Source organism: Paralichthys olivaceus, chromosome 10 (genome assembly GCF_024713975.1).
Source record: "Paralichthys olivaceus isolate ysfri-2021 chromosome 10, ASM2471397v2, whole genome shotgun sequence".
NCBI classification, from domain to species: domain Eukaryota; kingdom Metazoa; phylum Chordata; class Actinopteri; order Pleuronectiformes; family Paralichthyidae; genus Paralichthys; species Paralichthys olivaceus.
Window position 1 is genome coordinate 14,248,878 of NC_091102.1, and position 17,868 is coordinate 14,266,745.

At 39.6% G+C, this 17,868-nt stretch overlaps 1 protein-coding gene across 8 annotated transcripts in view; it reads right to left on the reverse strand.

The window, feature by feature from the left end:
* Positions 1–17,868, reverse strand: part of map2 (microtubule-associated protein 2) — a 73,074-nt gene that overhangs the window by 52,029 nt on the left and 3,177 nt on the right. The gene's annotated exons all lie outside the window — the stretch shown is intronic.

The following is a 17,868-nucleotide window of genomic DNA, read 5'->3' on the forward strand; positions in this document are numbered from 1 at the left end:
TGTTAAGAACGAATACAACAAATGCAAAGATCCAGGGCTGCCCCCTAAATGTCAATGATTTGAATCATTCAGTTGAGAATCCCCAAGTAGAATAATGTGTTGTCAGTTTCCAGCTGTGACGCTGATAACAGCACAGCATGAGATGCATTTATACAGACCGCTTCACCCTAAAACAGTCAACAGTAGTAGACTAAATGGAATCCAGAGCAGTGCCCCTTAATTTTTGTTCACAGCTCTGATGCTCTCATCGTCAGTGGAACATGTTATTAAAGTCAACTAAACTTTCAGCCAGATCCTACTTCTGCCCACAAGTCCAGTGGCAGCGTTGTCAGGAGACATACAGTATATGTGAGATGTTCTGTGGGCGAGGATTTATAACTGTCGTGAAAAATTATGAGATGACTAAAGACAATAAAATGCAAGTCTTGTAGATAAATCAGAAACTTGATGTGTATGATTTTACTGTAAATTAACTTAGTGTGGAAAAGCTGCTCTGCTGGTGAAGGTATCTTTAAATACTGTACAGATCATCTGTCATAGGTTTTACTTTGCATATTCGCCCCATAATGGGAAATTGTTATCTCAGGTACAGCTCTACAGTCCGTTCAGTGAACTCATCACCTTCTTGTGAGCGGAGCGGATGCTTGCAATCAAATTCTTCAAGTAATTACACAAAGCTTGTGACCATGGGCTCAACAAACATTTTGAACTCTCGTTATTACAGCCACTACACATAAGTGGCAGTGGTATAGAAACTCAGCTGATAGGAACTACCAGAAGTAATTTCCTTCAACACTGATTTATTGTTGGATAGCAGCAGCTCATCTAAATAATGTGTTTGCACAATATAACACAGAAGAGTCTAAACCTGCAATATGTGGCGATGCATTACCCATTCAGAAAATGGATCCTCCAGACATCTGCAGTGATAATCTGTTAATGAGTTCATCTAAACAGGAAAGAGGCGGCGTAATACACGTCTACGGCCCCTAAATGTGCTCGACATAGAACAAGATCAGTGTTCATGTTCTTGGCAATGACTGCACATTAAAGAATAGCTGAACTACTTTCAGTATAAAGCCTGGGAAGTTGTACTCCTGCACCTCCTGAGGAAAACCTCCTCTTTTGCACACAGCACATCCAGGAGGTTTCATAAATGAAATACAAATGTTCTCTGAGAGGGTAAAGCACTGGTCTGATGTAACATACAAGAGATATCAAGATAAAACAGACGCAAACCAAAATCTGTGCTTTCTTCATAGATTACAGTAGTTTATCAAATTCATGTTTGCATTTTGCTTTTGACAGGGAACACAGGGTCACTCAAGTCTTGCAACAGTGCAGCCCAACACCAGCGACAACTTTATTTATGAATCTAGTTCCAGGGAGAAGACTTTGTATTGTAATGTGTAGGTAATTGTATTGTTCAACTTCCTTTACTTGAAATAAGCAGGAGGGAGACATGGTCTCATTCAGTGTATGAGTTTCATCAAACCTAATTTGTCTTAATCAGTGGGCAAAGCAGTTACTGGGGCTTGACCCCATTATCTCACAGTCTGAATCTCCGTCATTTGAAAGGTCTTGAAATCAGTCACTTGTAGACAGACATGATTTGCTGAACTCTTTTCTCTCATTGGGAAAAGGCTCAAACAAGTTTTCTCATGGTTGAATCATCTCTATGCTGGAATTTCATTTTTATTGACAAAGGCTTAATTTTATTCAGTGCCTTGCTGCTGTAGGTATTTCCAACACCCCATGCTCTTCTAGAGACAAAACAAACATCAATACAACTACCAGCTAATATGTGGGAGGCAACTCCTCTTGTTATCTACAATGCTACTTCATAGCTCCCTCCTGATGAATGAGAACTTAACACCTCCTCAGAGACCTCAGCATGCTGTCCTGCTCAGCCTTCTTCTGCCGTCTTATTCATGGGAATTCTTCTTCATCTGATCAAATGGTGTTTGACAGAGAAACTGTCAACAGCTTAAACAAACGCTTCCGATAGCAGCGGATCAGAAGTGTAAAATGTTTAAGAGGAATTTTGCAACAAACCAGCACAGACTAGAAGGTCTGGTGTGAATGGCTCTCTGAGCTCATTCCACATATCTGTCTGTCAAAAGCAAAGATTTGACTTGTTTTGCAGTTACTACTTTGACATTTAGGGTCATTGTCCTGCTGCAGCCAACGTCTACTGAGCTCCAGCTGACAATTACCCCCTCAACAATGCCCCCCCCCCTACAGTACAGCACTGTTGGCATAATATTTTTCTTGTTTACCTCGTATAAAGCTTCATGATCTTCCCAAACAATTGAAACAAAGTTTTATCAAAACATTGCCCCAGCAGCGTTTACGGAGTGTCAAGGTGCTCTTTAGTAAACATACAGGGATTAACATCTCATGTATAATCCATGATTGACTTCAGGCCTCTGTTAATCTGACAAAGCTTTAAATTGTGAATACGTTGAAACAACAGCAATTTATTTTTTTATGGCATTTTTTTAGTTTTAGTAGTCTGTTTCAATTTAAAGGAACTTCCACCTGATCAGCTCCAATTCTTACATGAATGCATAATGGTCTCACTTGCTATTATTCAATTACCTTGTAAAGTGAAACTACATGGCTTGCTCTTTGATCATTTTGGGCAAAAGTACAGTTCACTTCCTGTTGAATGTGTTGTTTGGTTGATTTTTCAGTTTCAAATGAATTTATTCAATAAATATATTAAGTTATGAGATATTTTTAGGGGTGTGCTGGGATTATGATTAACTACATGTTTAAATACAAAATGAGAATGCAAAATCAGATAATTCAGAGATTAAGTAAATTGTGTAATCTCAAGAAAATAGGTACGGAGTGCATTGCAAGGGACTACATCTTTAATCAAATGCAGAGCGGGTCTGTTGCTGTACATGTTTCACTTATTCCACTGATTCTGCCCTTTAAGAGATCTCTCAGCCGCGAAATAACTATAATTCACCATCATGCCAAAGCCCAGAGAGACACACACAGTCTGTGACAAAGGAAATTAGGAGTCTGGGACTAAAATCAGCAACTGAAACAGTGAAACACTAACTGCCAAAGTCAGCCTGAGTTTTTGCTACTAGTGACTTGATGGCAGGTATAAAATATAGTTACTAGTGGTAAACATAATTCTGCCCATAATTATGATTTATAAAATTGTCTTTTCCTTGGGACAGTTTTATATACTGAAAAGGAAACACGGAATTAAATGCTGATGTGATGAGATCAGATTAAAGTAATTTAACTGTCTAAAAAAGACAGATAGACGGACATGAATACTTGATCCAGTTTGTTTGCGTCTGCAAAATCCGTAAAATGAGAATCAGAAATCAACTATGATCGTCCAAAGATATTAAAGCCCGGAGGCATAACAAATGGATATGTTTTCAAGGGCACCAGCAGCATATTTTTGAGATGAATTAACAACTGAGATGGTAGAACAGATCTGTTAATCTTTTTCTTTTTTGTGCCAATATTGTACATTTTGTCAGTGACAGACTACACTCATTGTTGGGCTATCTAGTGTCATTAGGAGGTCTTTGTCCATTAAATCTATTTTTGGCCAAGTGTTTCTCAATCCATCTCTGAGTTTCGCAAAAGGAACCCCTGCATTAAAATCACAAAGAGTCGTGTCCCTCTGTGTGTTTTGTTAAAACACCAAATCAAACAGAACAGACTCTTCCTTCCTTGAAAAGCAGAAAAAGCACCATATGCCAACATGATATACAGACCAGGAGGCAACAGGGCAAAGAAAGCAGGCAAATAATTGGGGTGATGAAAAGGTCAGGGGAAAAAAGAGAGTAAACTATACACAATAATACAAAAATCCCTCCTCATCAGACGCATTAATCCCTGTATTTTAAATAAGTATCAGTCTTTCCTTCCTGTCCCTGGGCAATAAATTACCAGTGAGACAAATCACATTTGAGTTTCATAATGTAATTAGTTTGGGCAACAGTAGAAGCAAAGCAAAGCAGGAATGTGAAGACAAGACAAATGGCACTGTACTATATATTAATTACATCACCAATTAGCTTAAAGCAACATTATTCATCTATTTACCTTAAATAACAGTTTCAAAATCATTTGGAGGAAACCTGACTGAAGAAAACAGTGTGTCCTCTGCTCCACATCCCAAATGCTTGTTTTTGCAATAGAGGTGCATAACTGAATGATTGTGATCCAAGTTGCTGAGATCAGGCCCAGTAGATTTAGGAAACAGATCAGTTAAAAAGTCATGGAAACCAAAGTGTATCTGTGATATTCAGCGTGGAAATATTCCAATGATGAATAACTGCAGACATCAGCGTCTGACAGCACTTCAATTTCAGAAAACATTTTGTAAATAGGCTATTTGATTCTTGGATGTTTTCATGCACAGATATTCCCTCAACTGCAGCCATATTTATCTCTGGTTGTTGTGTCACTCCTGCCTGAGATCTGCAGTGTGTGCTTGTGTGTTTCTATTGGACGGTGGTTGGTAAATGTGAGGTACAAGCAGCCAGCTAGCTGAGTCCTCCCAAACTTCTGTGGTCCTTTCTGAAGCCACATCAGTCGCTGCTCTGCTGGGTGGGGTTTGAAAGATGGCGGTTGCTGTCTTCCGCTGGAGCACACACGGCCCAGATTAAAAACATCACTGTGATGCTAAAACAAGAGGAGCATTTGAGACAGGTCGTCAAAGGTGTGAGAACACTTTACATTAAAGCCTTCAGAGACTGTTACCTGCAAACTGTACAAAGTTGATTTCACATGTATCAGCATCACAACACCCCACATGGTATGAACCTGAAGAGAATAATGTTGGAGCCATTCTTCTTCTTCTTCCCTCGGTTTATTAGACGATTGTAAACACCTTTAGGTTCACACTGTGGTGATAATGTCCCGCTGTTCCATGTGAAATCAGCTTTACACAAACTTTTAATGACTGCTGCTTCCCTGATTCAACAAGGAGAGAGAGAGAGAGAGAGAGATAGAGAAAGAGAGAGAGAGAGAGAAGCAATGGTCGAGAGACCTATAGGCTGAATGAAGAGTGGGAGCACAGATAGCGAACACAATGCTGCGAAATAAAAACAGAAACCTGAATTTTTTAATTGTTGACATGTAAATTTTGTCTTTAATATTAAAAATAACAGACAAATTATTTGATTATCAAAATAATCGTTGGTTGCAGGACTAATTTGAACCAACTGATATAATTGGGAATTCTACAGTTAATCTATACGTATATAGAGTTTATAGTAAAAAAAAAAAGCAATCCGCAAAATATCAACTTTTCAAAAAGGGAGCTTTTGTTGACACATAACCTTGATTAAATAACTTTTAAAAGTTGTTGCTGGAAATGCTCATTTTCAACACATAGAAAAAACCAAACTTTAATACTTTTTAAACACCAACAGTGTTACAGTTTGGTTTAGCTGACATAAAGAAATTGTGAAAAGAGAATTAGCATGTGCTGCCCTAGTTCAACATTTTGTCTTCTATTCCAAATCCATTTTCAATCAATAACTTGAGCCAAACCGATACATCAGTTCACTGGTTGTATCTGCTGAGCCTTTCATACACATATGCTATCAGCTTGTTTGCCGAAATGCACTGATAAGAGAAGTTTATTTGACAGAATAAAGATGTAACCTCATCAATATTGTTGTAATCCCCCACACATCCATATGACTCAAACTCTAAGCTTTTTACATCAATTTCCAGCACTGGAATCCAAAAAGAAGAAAGAATCCAGGGACATAAAAACAAAGTGAATGATATGAAGAGTAAAAGAAATACAGTCAAATGACCATTGGCAGCTATCATTAGCTTTATGAGAGGAAAACTCTAACCCTCATTCATGAGAACACTGGTCCTTCTCTGGCCTTTGCTGCACAGTAGTGAGGGATAAAATATCCTGCTAAAGAACTGTGCCTCTTTCAGACAAGTGTTTCCTCCACAGTCGACTGAAATAACCCCTAATTTCCCTTTGCAAATGAAAACAGAGAAAGGGAAATTGAATGGAGGATGAGAAAGGAGAGAAAGAGAGTGAACTCCCATTTATGGAAGTGAATTTCCTCTATGTGTTGCCTGTTTTCTTTTTCAATGAATTTCATTTCTTTCCTGTTCTTAAAAAAAAGAAGAGGAAAAGAGTTAACATAATAACAAAATGTTTAACACAAAATGGCCCAGGTGGAATGAGATTGTTTATCTCCCTCATTTTGCCTCTGTGTTGCTCTCTCTGTTTCAGGTGTCTCTAAATGGTCACAGTGAAAAAGCAGTCACAACGTGAATCATCAAATAAAATCGACTGTCGGCATCGGTCGTCGCACAGCTTTAGATGGCGGTGCTCTTTACAAGCGTTTTCACAGATTCTTTATTGGTTTACGTGGGCTGCAAAACAAACAGCTGATGAACACTCCCTGGTCTGTGATCTCACACAAAAACACCAGGGCAACACAGAAGACTCACGAGCAGACACATATGGACGACTTATGGCTGTGATCCTTCACTGCTATTCGAGTGTAGGTGGGTGCAGCTTTCACTGCCACTGATTCCAGGTTTTCAAGATCAGACTTTTTTTTTTTCCCAAGACGAGCCACGAGTTTTAAAAAGCAGCTATTCTAATGCTGTGTGCAACACTGAGACACAATTGCCTTTGTAAATTAGGATTAAAAGCACAAGCAAAGTATAAATAACAATAATAATAATTGATAATATTCCCAATTAAAAGGACTTGCTCGTATTATGAATCTACAGGGAATCATAACCTGAGCATGCAAGTATGGTAGAGCTTTAAATAACCAGTTCCAGCTTGTTGTTCCCAAAACACCCAGTGTTCACAACCTGTCCAGCACCAAATGGCAGGGAGACACAGTTAGTGACTAGCTGATGCAATTAGCAAAAACAAAACAAAAACAACATTAGACTTACATCCAACGTGCTCGCAAACCCTAAACAACAATGCTACAGGTATACTTACATGACTGACCACACACATTTTGCTGCTAACAGGGAGGACACTAACAAAAAACCCATCCTGAACAATCAAACAGGACACCACAGCATCCAAGAAGTGGCATGTGGAAATTTTTTGTGTTCTACAGCTTAGATGGCAACATAACGAACAAAGATAAGGCTGTTAATTTATTTTATACCACATACATGTCTTACTCTTCTGCAGGCTCACCTGTTAACTTTCAACCCAAGTGAGGCAGCGAAGGAGGCACCACTGACGACCAACATCAAGCAACGTCAAGTGTTCAGCTTTGTCTGACTGTGCCAATAAATTGTATGTTATGCCAAAAGATGGCGCGCCGCTCTATTTGGTTGGCAGTGTGCAGCACAGATGATGAGGAGCAGTAAATTACTGACAGGCCCGGTAATGGCTCCCTGGGTGGAGGTGCTGAGGCCGGGTTGTGTGCACTCTGACCAAGGCAGTGGAGATGTCTGGGGTTCCTGAGTCTGTGCCCCGGCTCCGTGCGCTCGTACACCACCTCCCCCCGGTCTGACGGCTCAGTACCACCCCTGCTGCAGCCAGGAAAAACCCTGATATGTACATATAGCACTCACTTGTTTGTCTAGACTATGGCTAAATGCTCTGCTGCTGCTGTCATGCTTTATAACATTTGGGATACGGAACAATACATTCAGTCATGTTGACCAACGAATCATCCTCCTCCCTGTCTCCGTTCAATTTAGGCGTCATTGTTACACAAACCTATAGTGTCAGAGCAACCCATTGCCTTTGTGTAGGGATGCATACACTTCACACATCCTATCCATTATATTCACAGCTGATACAGCTTGAAAACATATTTGAAAGGTTGTAATGTGTGTCTGTGTTATATGTGAGTGTGGTGCTAGTGTGCTCTTGGGAGTGGGGAGGGCTGCTGTGGGTGGTAATGAGCTAGCCGCTCAGTTTCCACAGCAACACCCTGACTCAGTCAGTCTCCATGGCAACTGATAACAGCATTAGTTCATTCTGCCTAAGTGAAGGTTCATATCAGACGATGGCAATTTGATTTTTTTTTTTTTTTTTTTTTACAAAAAATGGCAGGCAAGGATGTTGGTAGTGGGGACTCCTGATCATTTTTCCACTGGACCATATTTGTGTGGATGAAGTGTAAAACTGAGTCATGATGTCCAGCATATTAGTTGTTTTGGGGAACTGAACACAGATGATCAAACATAGGGGGGTTTACCACAAACAGCCTGTGCTTGTGTGACAAAAATGACAAATAAAAAATAAAAGTCTAGACAGTAGACGCCTTTATGAAATGGCAGGTTATTTCTTTTAATGATATGCAGGACTCACATGTATCTGCAATGGAGGCTTCAACCAAAACGCTGCATCCTGCGTTACCTTCCATCGCCACAAAAAGATGAATTAGTCGAGGGAACAATTACAAATGTAATGTAAGAAGAGAAGAATAAAAGAATATCAGAATAACTGGATTTTATATGCCCAGTCAGAGTCCTAACCGAAGTCAATGAAAAACCTAAGGGATGATGAGATTCTCCTTCCCTAACAACTTAAAGGAGCTTTAACTGTTTGATTAAAATCCAAAGCCTAGATGTGCAAAGTTAATAGAGATCTAATCACAAAGACTTGCTGCTGTAATAAATGAAAAAAGTGCTTCCAATCAGGGTGTTATTTATTTAATTTTTAAAAGTAAAATCATCTTTTTTTCTCCATATTTGTACTTGTTGGTAAACATGAGAAAATTACAACACTTATGTTGTTATATTTGTCTTTACATTTCAAAAAGCTGCTATTTCATAAGGGTGTGTGAACTTTTTATATCCACTATATTAATGAAAGCCTTTGGTGCACATTGACCAAATTATGCAACATTTCTACTCTACACACCTATTAGCCCAAACACAACACACATTGAATGATGACAATAAATTAACCCTGCCTTTAATTATTTTCCTTTACCCTCACTACATTCATCAATGGTATATAAGGAGCGTATCTGTATCATCAGTACTTTTCTTTTACCATTTTTTCATTGGAAAATAAAACAACTGATTTGCCAAAATTATGCAACATTACGAAACACTGTAAAATATAATTATTGTGTGTTTTCACTAGGGGTTTGGACACTGGGGTAAAGGCTATAGTAGCAGAATACACTAAGTCTGTCACACGGTGTAACATTTGTAGTAAGTATTGAATGCTATCAAGTTCCAAAAGTTAAGACTCCTTCCCTATTAAAAGAGACAGAGAGCGAATTCCCTGCAGAGCTCAAATCATTACTACAATTTACTAATTTGGCACCACGTAGCCATTTTGTTGTTCTAGTAGTGCCATGGCGAACAACTTAACCTTCCCTGTCTGCACCTTCATAAAACAGATTGCATATTTGTCAGTCATTATGTGTTTCCCAATTCAATTCTCTCTGTGGATGTGAAGAAACCCAACAACACCCAATAGTGAGCAATTATTATTTGTGTTATCTCCACATCACAACTGGATTGCTGGCTCTAGGTTGCCATGGAAGCAAAAGGGGCACTCGATGCAACGGTTGAGCAAACCTGGCATATATGAAATAAACACATAAAGGGAAACAAAGGTAGAGAATAGTGAGAAGAGTGATCATGCTGATCCAGTGGTGCGAGTGTGTCCCCTGGAAGCAGTGACTACGGTATATATATATGAGGAAAGCACTGGCAGGGCGCCAACACATCCTCCTCCTGGATTCCTTCATCCGTTCTCTCATCCCTCCAGCCCCTGCTGCTCAAAACAAGAGAGAGGCACATAAACCCATGTGCCGCAACACAGCAGAACACTGCAATGTGCAAATCAAATAAAAGCCATGCCTGAGGAGACAATAGGCACATGGACTGAAGCCGGTATAAGAGCAGCAAGCTTTACTACTGTGTGTGAGTGTGAGTTTGTGTTTGTGTGTGTGTGTGTGTGTGTGTGGTGTTGTCAGACTGACGGTATAGACTAGTGGGATTTGGAGAATCAGTGACTGTATCTGGCCTATAAGGAACTAACTGAGCTAAATATGTGCTAGAAGTACTTGAATCTGTCTGATCAAGCTGTTTTAAAATAACCAAGAACATTCTGAGAAAACTGGATGAAGCATTCTACCAGAGGGCTGTAATTACTTCAATGTGCCAAGTAGGTTTTCAACATACAGTAATTTACTTTTGTTTTATTTATAGAATTAATTTCCTATACCTTATTCTCTCTTCAATTATATGTAGATCTAGATTATTCAACAAAGTAAACTGAGCCTGAACTTTGTGGAGCTTGGATTATTTTAGTCATCAAGGATGAAAATGAAATGAAATTACTTGTTCAGGTGCTTCACTGCTAGGTGCTTCACACAAGTAAAATATTGATCTCCACCTAATTACTGGCTGCAGTATTAGTCATAAGTCATGTTAGTGGGTGGAATGTGGACAAAACTAATCAAAGAACACATTTAATACTTTTTTTCAAAGATGGTTTCTGTCAGTTTATGATCAAGTGTTGTTTTTTCAGGTAAGTTTGGTTTGTATTAGTTATTTGATAGTATAAAATGGAGTGAAATGATTGACAGCTGAAACTGACTTGTGATTGGTTGAACTAATTTATCGTCGGGATGGCGATGCCACAGTTCCACACCTCGCAGGCTGCAAATCATTTCAACATTTTATCTTTGTTTGTGCACAAAGGGAGGAAGCAGAGACGCGTCATCCATCTTCCCACTGGTCATGACAGCCATGTTGAGAATGTGAACTTTCAACACCTTTAGACTGAAAGGTTTGACTAGAATGAATCTATTGCATTTTCTTTGATTTAAATTATTGCATCTTCCTACTCTTCTCCAAATCAGCACGTTCCTTCCAAGAGACCACCTTCCTGCAATAGGCCATTCTCTCTGTGTGTGTGAGATCTTTCAGTCAAGTAATCCTATCCTCTTTTCCTCTGATGTAATCCTGTAATTTCCTCCAGTAGGAAGGTTCCCACTCACACTTAATCACATATAAACTGGCCCTTAATCCTGGTAATCTAATAACCATTGTATTGTTTGGGCAGCTCTCTGTGCAGTTCTGTGAGCTCTGCCTGAAGGTCTCCATGGTTCTTATGAGTTATTACATCAAGTCCGGTGATAAGTCAGATGCCTACAATGGATGGCTTGGTTTTACATGAGTTAGTACTAATATTTTATTTTCAGTGTTTATAGAAAACAGTTATAAACTGGTCCCATATGTAAAAGGAGATGAAGAGATAGCAAATTATTATTTCACTCCTTTCCTAACACAAAATTACATTTTCAAAACTCTTACCCAAATTTCTAACATCTAATGTTGAGCAACCTTATATATTATGTTGTAAATTAATTTGAAATTCTTACACAGTATTTCTAATTATGAAATACAAACAATGCCATCATATGTTTCATTATCACAAAAACAAATAGACAGAGGCATAAAATCTTAAGGGATCAAATCAAGCTTCCTTTAATTTCATCTATTTATTTGTGTGAGATGGTGGGAAAATCAATGGGCACAATAGGATGATGCCAAAAGCTACACTGGTGCACCAGTGACCTCCTCTCTCAGCCTTCGTGTTCTTTTTTTGGCAGAGGTGCTTTTAGTTGGCTACAGCTTACCACCAGGACGTACCGTGCACATGCACTGTGATCTCCTTCCATATGTTTTCGGAGGTGGTAATGCTGCTGCTTTTCTTACACAATAGCGGGATTTGTATTTAAAGCAGCACCTCCACATCAAAAACATTATCTTTGAATTATTTTTTTCCTTTCATTTAGGTTAGGAAGATAATGGAGGAGGAGCATTTGATTCATGTAATCATTACTTTAATTTTTAACTTGTTAACTAACAATCAAAATTATTTAGACACAATAACACTGTGCGCACATGTTTCTACAGATGGTTTATATAATCATCTTTCACCATATAGAGGCTTTGGACTGAACAGGTACAGCAAGGTGCGGTATGTTGTATGAGGTGAGGTGCGATTAAAACAGGGTTTGGCCTGAACAGATGGTCCAAGATTAAAGCCTGAAAGAAGGGAGCTGCTTCGCCACCCCCTGAGGAGTCAGCCCACAGGTTGTTTCAGAGAAGGAAACACACATAATCCTCGATAGTGCTGCTGTGACAGTAGATGTCTCAGAGTCAAGCTCTGTAGTTGTGACAGTGGATGTCTCACAATCAAGCTCTGTGGTGTGTGAATCCTGCTCTAAGTAGGAATATTGGTGACAGTGAAACTGAAGTTATTTGATGGGATTGGCCTGTCAAGAGGAAAAAGGTCTTCCACAACACATCCAATGACACACAGCCTTCAAAAGGGTTTAGGAGCTACCACATTTAAGAGACAGATGATGGAGTCTTCTATACTAATTGGCCACCAAGGGATGAATTGTGTATTTGTACTTACTGCATGTATGTGTGAATGTGAGGATGTGTGTGTCTGTTTTGCTCTGAGTAGGACTTCCTGCGTGTAGGCATGGGTGTTTATTACATAACTAAAACAGGGACAACTTGCTTCCCCGAAGACAAAACGCCGTAAAGATGAAACGCAACGCTTCAAAACAATAAGAGAATTATTCATGTTCTTCTCTCATGTCTAACTTGTAAGCTTTTACGCCTGGAATACCCAGAGATCTCCAACAAGTTCAGAACCACCTCACACACTTCACAAAACATCTGCTGACACTCGTGGTGGGAAACAGGGAACGCGAGCACGCGAGGTGATGAAAAAGAAAAGAATGCAGATGTCAGCTGTCTCCAAATGGAGAATCGGCTTTTAATTAATTTCATGCATTCTGTATCCTCACTGTATCTCAACTCGTAATGAGGAGATCAAGCTTGATGTGCTCCATTAAAGCCATTTTAAGTAGAAACACCTCATTTGGAATTATTTCTACAAACATCACCTTCTTACATTTAATTTACTCTTATAATTAACAAAGAAATTATTATTCTGCTTGTTTCACAACTATAAGCCATTTCTTGTTAAACTGGAACATAGTGACATTTTATTAAACCCTGCTGTTGTTAATGTGATTAAATTCCTGTTGTGAATAAATTGACTTTTAACATATCTTGGGTGCATGTACATGTTAAATTGATGGGGTTTTCAATTTTTCTGAATACAATGCCATTATCCAAGAAGCGTTGTAAGGCAGGTGAAGAGAAGGTCATATTGTGCTGTTCACCTCAGTACCCTCTGTCTGTTTTCTCATTTAGTGGAGAAAGAAAAGTGAGGATTTTATTCCTCTGCAGTGCTGCCGTTCAGCAGACGTGTGTCTGTGTCGAACAACTTTCGAGGGGGCGTCACCATCAACTGCTGAGCTCCATCAAGAGAAGCCATTAAGAGGAGCAGAACGGAAGACAGGGCAGTAATATAAAAGCATTTTAGTAAAGTGATGTAAGACGCAATTATCCAGACGGAGGCTGTAAAACAAGCGATTTATGTAAGCTCATGCTGGCCTTTACTGCATTTACAATATGTAGGAGTGTTAGAAAGGGATTTGACAAAGAAATTCTATATAATGTACATGACAACACACATTTTTGTGGGATTATGGAACAACAAAGGGGGGATTCTAAAATACTCCAGTAAATGAAAATAAAAGTGCAGCATAAAACCACATTTAATCAATTGCTGTGTGCATTTGAATGTCATCCTGCTCCACCTGAAACCTTACCACGAACCACCAGGAATCTCCTGTCCATTTAGCTCCGTCGTAGATTATTGTCGCTTGTATTTGGTGTCAGACGTCAAGACTATGAGGCCTGTTACCAGTGTATGACAAATAATTAATTTAAATTAAAGAGTAAAATATAGAAAAGGCTTGTGAACATTCACGATATATGAGTGAAAAGTATTTCATTTTTATACTCTTGTGGACGTGGAATCGGTGGGTGGTGGGAGTTTAATGGGCACTGGGTGGGAAGACGTCGTTTTAGGATTATCTTTGTATCATCTCAGGGGTTTTGGCTTTCTGGTATGAGCCAGGTGAGTCCCAGTCTACACTGTTCACAAACTCAAGGATCCCTCAGAGGGGTTGAGCAATATGGTTCGGTTCTCCTGCTTTTCCACGTACTGTATGCGTTCATGCAAAGGTCTAAAATGTTGGTTCCGTGACTCACGCATGCGTACGTCTGACACAGTGGCTAGGATGTGGGAACAGGGGCTCTCCGGCTCTGCAGGTAGATGATATTAGTATTTCTATGCCCACACACTCCACTGTGGAGATTGTTATTTATCATTCTGCAAAATAGGAATTCTGGATTGGATGAAACAGACTGAAAAAAACTAAATTACAGCATTATGTCACAAAATAGTGCCATGAGATATCAAAGTAAAAGACATTTTCCCTCAACACAATCACATAAAACTGAAAATGATACCTACACACAAGCATTACACTCCCCCACACACACAGTGTATTAGCATTTACTCCCACACACAAGCTGAGGGAGAGGAGAGGAGAGGAGAGGAGGTACAGCCCTCACTTTTATTTCTGTCACATCTGCTCTCTCACATACAGCTGGGTGAGGTGACTATTTTTCTCTAGAAACAGGTCCAGGTTCTTTAGACTTCTGGCATCAGGAGGGACCCAAAAGAAATTCCCCAACCCAAAATACTAGTTGCATCTTTTAGTTATTTATTTATTTGCTGCTTTTCTTAAAGGACTCCAGTACCTCTCAAACAAGCCATATCTTAGAGGAAAGGGTCTATGCCATGTAAAGCTATGTGTGTTAATAGTATCAATGTCAGCCTCACTGCTGGAGAGTGTTTTTGTGATTACTCCTTCAAATGAAGTATCCACAATGAGATATGACCAAATTACTGTTCAGTACTTTTTACTCTGGCAGCAATATTTCCAGGCTTTGCTGTATTTAAGTTGGGATGAAAAATAAGAGGTGCTGTATCTTCTATATGAATATATGGATTAGTCTGCATTATATATGAATATATAATGCAGACTAATCCAGTCCCATTTGATGCTGTGTGTTAAACCATAGCTTCAACCTCTGTGTCCAGGGTGTCACGAGCGCAAAACGCCTGAATAGCACACTCAGTTTCCAGTGTCCTATGTGTTTAAAGCTAAAACAAATGCAGAGCAATACAACAGTCCATCTTTAAATCCTACCTGAACTGAGCTGTCAGGAAGACAGATAGAGTCTGTGTGTTGGGACAGACTCTTGTGGGTTTGTCTTGACTGATCTCAGCCTCCTGCAAACTAAAGGTCAGCAAGCTTGAGCCCAAGTGTCCCTCAGGGCACAAAACATCACAGATGAAGAACAGAAGCCCAACAAGACTTATACAATGTTCTTATCACTGTGTTGGACAGCAGGTAGAAATCTGTCAGAAAACATGGAAGTCAGGTGGGGTCAGCCATACCACTCCTGGACCATAGCCAAGAATGACTAGCCTTGATTTGATGAGTGATAGCCCATTCACCTTGTGAGAAACAAATGCTGACGTCTGCGTTCTGTTTATCAGCATTTAAATCTGACCTCGATATGATCAAGGATTAACACCTAAAACCTTTTCCTTTGACAATCAAACTGAAATTTTCCTTCTATGGAAATGCGATGGTGGTAAAGGCACTAAAACCTGATATTCACTGAAGATTAACATCTGACTCTCCTTGTTTTTCATTAGCCATACCCTTTTTTTACTGTGTAAACTAGGGCCATGTCTTTGCAGATGTAAGTTGCAACAGCAGCTGGTACCTCCTTCCATCAATCTTTGCCATATGGTGTGCCGCGGGCAGAAGCCTCTTGTAACGTCTGAGTCTGGGGTTTGTTTTGAGTACTTCTGTGCCTCTCATCTTTAGACTCTCTCTGTACTGTTTAACATGCTTCCTGTGTAGGTGTTAATAGAGGTTAGTGGTGTTTGAGTGTGTTGTGGGGACGCGTCTGGGGCATTATTTGTAAAGTATGTTTTTACCGATCCATGTCAGACTTTTCATCCCCAAACCTCATCCATGCGACAAAGGTAGACACTTGTCTATTAGGTACAAGCTCTTTGTGTCTATCTAAGGAAGCTTAGAGTCCTTCTCCTGTTGCCTTCTAGCAAATTCCCTTCTTGCATCCATGCCATGTGGAAGAATAGCACCATCCAAATTAAGAAAATCATTGCCATAAAGAATGCCACAGCCATGTGCTTTTCCTTCCTGATATTTAATCTGTTTAAGAATCACTCAACAAGTCAACAACTGACTAAGTTCAGTAAATAAAAAGGCAGAACAGAACAACTCAGTGCATAAACCTCACTTCTGCAACCTGCTATGTTGAGTAGGAAGACCATTGTTTTATGAGACATTTGGTGAAAGTTTCAAACGGTTGTATGAACAAACCTGTATGCTCTATGTGATCTGGAGCAAAAAACCACCTGTACCAGCTCAAACATGCCCCTCTGTAACTAACCCTGACCCAGGGGTCAATATCTGTTTATTATCACACAAGAGACCATCTTCACAACACAAACAAAATCTACACTGACCATAAAGCCTGACCTGATATCTGGTAGAGGGATGAATTGTTGCCATGCAGGTATCCTTGACCCTGTGCTCGCTACTGTAAAACTGAATACAAGCAGACGGCTAATGTACAATGCCAAGTCATGTATCAATGACATGCTAGTTGTTTATGGAACCAGTGTTCCAGCTTGGTTTGTTATTTGCTCTACTACTCTTCAAAATAAGAGTCAACTTGTGGTTTTAGAGAGAGGTAGTTGTCAGTAGCTGAATCTGGGCAGTCAGTAGATGACTCTAAGCATCAATAATCTCTCATCAACAGTCTATTGCACAAAGATTTCAATAATGGGTGTTGTGAAGTGAGAATCAATACGATCAAAATGGCATTGATATCAAATAATGTTCCATTCCTTACATCGTTGTTTAAAAATACTTCTTAAATGAATAAGCGAGTCATGTATTGCATCCTTTTAGGCTACTACAGCAGATGGGGGATTTTATCTGAGGAGTTCAGTTCTGAATCAGAGCATGGCTTATCTGAAAAACTTAAATATCTAGTATTGAGGTCCTGGAGGATTGTGTTGTCTGTTGAACTACCTGTTAAGCCTAGAAAATATGAACTCATTGCACCTGTGAATTTAAATAACTTTAAGCAGCTATACATTATTTCATTTAAGAGACTGTAGAATATAAATCAAAAATAATCTAGACATACAGTATAATAGGGTTGCCGTGGCAGTTGCTGTTACCACTGTTACAGTGTTCACACACACACACAGATTACATAACTTGCTCACCAGCCCCACAGTCAATTTCAATTTTTTTTACAAGCATAAAATATAAGGGGAGGTTAAAGAATTCACCTTGGGTTTTACACAATCGTGACTGGCATTTTTCATACTAGAAACCAAATGGCAATTTAATGCAAATAAAAGTTGACTGCAGCCTATATACTAAGGTGTTGGCATGAAACAAAGGAGCATCTTCTGATACTTTGTAAGCACATTTACTAATGAGCTAATCTTCCAAAAACCTGGAGTACTTTACTTAGCCTGAGAGGCAGAGAAAGAGGAGAGATTGGCAGCTGGCTGGCAAACATGGCAGCTGAGTGTGTTGGTGCCACTGCCAAAGTGCCACTGAGAGTCTCTCCTCTTTCATACAAAGAGCCTTTTCCAATTCCTCTGTCTCTCACACACCCAAACAAACAAGCAAACACACACACTCAGAGAGCATCGCGTCAAGCTTTTAGTGTGTGTGTGCGTGCGTCCGTGCGTGCGTGCGTGCGTGCGCATGTGAATGACCAGCTGACTAAGTATCTTTGTGGGGTTCAGGATTAGGTTTTCACGCTGGCACACGGAGCTTAGTGAAGCTGACCTACAGTACGTGGTGGCACTTCACGAGTGGT